Below are 4,349 nucleotides of genomic sequence, written 5' to 3' on the forward strand. Positions count from 1 at the left end.
TTTTCTATTCAAGATGTCAAATAATTATTTTTGGCCAACTAGGCAGAAGGAGAATTTTATTTTAAAATGTTGATGAGCTGACCTGACAGGCAGACTAGAGGCTGCGCTTCTGGGATCTACACCCTAGATCGCGACACAGTCTGGACAGGAAGACTGCTCCCCTTTCCCAAAGCCCTGCTATCCTCCACGTTGTCATCACAGTTGCCCTCACCCCAGTCTCTCCTGGGTCACCCACTTCTGTGTTGTACTCTGGCTCGGTCATGTGCCTTCCTCAAGGAAAGCCAGGATTTGTATTTTTGCTCCCATAAGGAGAAGGCAGACTGCACCCAGGAAGGTTCAAATGGAGGAATGTCCTAATTACAGAAAGTGTGACCATGCAGGTGCCAGTGTCTGCATAAAATAATACTCAGAAATTGTTAGCACTTCTCTATTGTTTGCTTTTTTTTTTTTAATTCCAAAAGTGAATGCCCGCTTCTCACTTTGGTAGATGTGATATAAAGATATTTATTGGGGGGGCACCTGGGTGGCTCAGTCGGTTAAGCAGCTGCCTTCGGCTCGGGTCATGATCCCAGGGTCCTGGGATCCAGTCCCACATTGGGCTCCCTGCTCGGCAGGGAGTCTGCTTCTCCGTTTCCCTCTGCCTGCCATTCTGCCTTTTGTGCTGTCAAATAAATAAATAAAATCTTTAAAAAAAATTTTTTTTTTTTTGACCGTCAGGCCCTGTCAAGGCTCCTGGCAACCCACCTCCTTTCTTTACTACATTTAATTTTTTTTTTTAAGATTTTTATTTTATTTATTTATTTAATGTTTTTAAAAGATTTTATTTATTTATTTGACAGAGATCACAGGTAGGCAGAGAGGCAGGCAGAGAGAGGCATGGAAGCAGGCTCCCCACGGAGCAGAGCCCAATGTGGGGCTCAATCCCAGGACCCTAGGATCACGACCTGAGCTGAAGGCAGAGCCTTTAACCCACTGAGCCACCCAGGTACCCCTATTTATTTTTTATTTTAAGATTTTATTTATTTACTTGATGGAGATCACAGGTAGGCAGGCAGAGAGAGAGAGAGAAGGAAACAGGCTCCCTGCTGAGCAGAAAGCCCAATGCGGGGCTCGATTCTAGGACTCTGAGATCATGACCTGAGCTGAAGGCAGAGGCTCAACCCACTGAGCCACCCAGACGCCCTTTTTTTTTTTTTTTTTTTTTTTTAATTTTAGAGAGCAGGAGCAGGAAGGAGGAAAAGAAACTCAAGCAGACTCTGTGCTGAGCATGGAGCCCAACGCAGGACTAGACCTCATGACCCTGAGATCACAACCTGAACCAAAACCAAGAGTCTTGGATGCTTAACCGACTGCACCACTGAGGTGCCCCAACCCACCTGCTTTCTTAATGTAGCTGATGAAAAGTGAAGGTCTTTTCCCGTGGGAGGCATCTCTATTAGAAAAGAGCAAGCACAAAAAAAGTCTAGAGAGAGAAAAATTCCAGGTGGCAGAGCCCCTCAGGCTAACTTGGCTTCACATGAAGGATCTGTTAGGAGTGGGACCACTGCTTCTCGCCAGCTGCCATGTCTCCTGTCTTGCTTTATGCAAGAGGAACTTGCACAGGTCAGTTGGCCACATGTCCCTTGGCCCTGCCTTGCTCTCCTCCCCGCATCACCACCACTATCCTCCCTTGTGGCTTCCGCTTGTCCTATGGCGGCCAGTGGTTGTGAGTTCCTAAACAGTATTATTCAGGGTTCTCCAGAGAAACATAACCAGTAGGATATAGATAGAAGTGAGGAGATGTATCATGAAAATTGGCAAACGTGATTACAGAGGCTGAAAAGTCCCACAATACGATGTTCCCCACAACCTGGAGAACCAGGGAAACCGGGGCAGGTAGCTTTCAGCCTGATCCAGCATCTGATGTCTGAGGGCAGGAGAAGATGGATGTCCCAGCTCACTAAGAGAATTCACCCTTCCCCTGCCTTTTTGTCCTCTTAGGGCCCTCCAAAGACTGGGTGATGCCCACCCACACTGGAAAGGGCAGAGCTTTGTCACCCAGTCTACTGATGGAAATGCTGTTCTTTTCTGGAAACACCGTCACAGACAATCCCAGAAATAACACTTCACCAGGTATCTGGGCACCTCCTAGCCCAGTTAAGTTGGTACATAAAAACCGCCATGAACATCTCTTCAATGTGAGATTCAAGCAGCCTTCAACGTCTTCATTCTGTACTTGCTCAGATAAATACAAACAGGAGCTCCTGGCAGGCTCAGTCCATGGAGCGCGCCACCCTTGATCTCTGGGTTGTGAGTTCGAGCCCCAGGTCGGCGGGCAGAGATTACATACACACACACGCACACATAAATATTATCACCTTGATGATTTACGTGAGTCTGTCAGGGAAGTCCAAACCCTACAAAATCATTAAGTGGATTGCTTCAAATCACACATATGAGCATTTTCTTGTTAACACTGTTCCAAGGACACCAAAATAATGTTAGTTTCAAATTTGATGTTAAATTGCTTCCGGGGGTGCCTGGGTGGCTCAGTGGGTTAAAGCCTCTGCCTTCGGCTCGGGTCATGATCTCAGGGTCCTGGGATCGAGCCCTGCATCGGGCTCTCTGCTCAGCAGGAAGCCTGCTTCCTCCTCTCTCTCTCTCTCTGTCTGCCTCTCTACTTGTGATTTCTGTCAAATAAATAAATAAAATCTTTAAAAAAAAAAAAGTCCTTCAAGACACACACTTCCTTTGCACGCTATAGTATAAAGACTGCAGTAGTGTCTTTGCAATCTGTTTTTTATTTTTTGTTTTTTAAACTATTTTTTCTTTTTCTTTTTTTTTATTAAAGATTTTATTTATTTATTTGACAGAGATCACAAGTAGGCAGAGAGGCAGGCAGAGAGAGGCATGGAAGCAGGCTCCCCGCGGAGCAGAGAGCCCGATGTGGGGCTCGATCCCACCAGGATCCTGGGATCATGACCTGAGCTGAAGGCAGAGGCTTTAATCCACTGAGCCACCCAGGTGCCCCGCAATCTGTGTTTGTTTTTTTTTTTTTTTTTAAATTGGGTTGAGGTGGGGCACCTGGGTGGCTCAGTGGGTTAAAGCCTCTGCCTTTGGCTCAGGTCATGATCCCCGGGTCCTGGGATCGAAACCCGAATCGGGCTTTCTGCTCAGCAAGGAGCCTGCTTCCTCCTCTCTCTCTCTCTGCCTGACTCTCTGCCTACTTGTAATCTCTGTCAAATAAATAAATAAAATCTTTTTTTTTTTAATTGGGTCGAGGTATAATTTACATACAGAAAAATGCACCTTCTTTTGGGGTGCGGTTTTGAGTTCTGACAAATATAACCACCACAGGTGATATACACAGAATTTTCATTATCCGAAGAGGTAGATTCCTGGCACCCCTTTGTGGCCAAACCCTACCCTGTGAACCCAAACCCTGGCAACAATTGATCTGATTTCTTTCTTTGAGGTTCACTTTTCCAGAATGTGGACTTTTGTGTCTGGCTTCTTTCACTTAGCATAATGTTTTCAAAACTCACCTAGGTTGTGCCACAGGCATTAAAAAGAAAATTTTTGGGGCGCCTGGGTGGCTCAGTGGGTTGAAGCCTCTGCCTTCGGCTGGGTCATGGTCTCAGAGTCCTGGGATCGAGCCCTGCATCGGGCTCTCTGCTCTGCGAGGAGCCTGCTTCCCTTTCTCTCTGCCTGCCTCTCTGCCTACTTGTGATCTCTCTCTGTCAAATAAATAAAAAAAAATCTTTAAAAAAATTTTTTTTCCCTTACAGAAAATTCTGAACACATAAAAGTCAAGTAGTATAATAGATCTCTATGTGTCTGACGCCAAATCTCAACAGTTGTCAACTCATGGCCCACTCCAATGATGTATAAACATTTCAACGTGTACCTGTAAAAATTAAACTTTTTTTTTTGTCTTAACGATAATACTATTATTCCACTTAGGTAAAATCTTTTTTTTTTTTTAAGATTTTATTTATTTATTTGTCCGAGAGAGAGAGGGAGAGAGAGCAAGCACAGGCAGACAGAGAGGGAGAAGCAGGCTCCCCGCCGAGCAAGGAGCCCGATGCGGGACTCGATCCCAGGACGCTGGGATCATGACCTGAGCCCAAGGCAGCTGCTTAACCAACCGAGCCACCCAGGCGTCCCCACTTAGGTAAAATATTTTGGCAAGACTACTTCATACCAGATGGTGCGTTCTTCCTACCTCAGGAGCATTCGGAAGCACCTCTGTCTGGGGCTTCCGGATTTTGGGGGGGGGGGGGGCTCCCGGATTTTGAGCCCACAACAGCAGCCAGTCACCTGCGCAGCTGAGGGGACCTAATCCTCCTAAGGATCTTAAGGGGGCGGGG

Source organism: Lutra lutra, chromosome 17, assembly GCF_902655055.1.
Source record: "Lutra lutra chromosome 17, mLutLut1.2, whole genome shotgun sequence".
In the NCBI taxonomy this organism is placed as follows: Eukaryota; Metazoa; Chordata; class Mammalia; order Carnivora; family Mustelidae; genus Lutra; species Lutra lutra.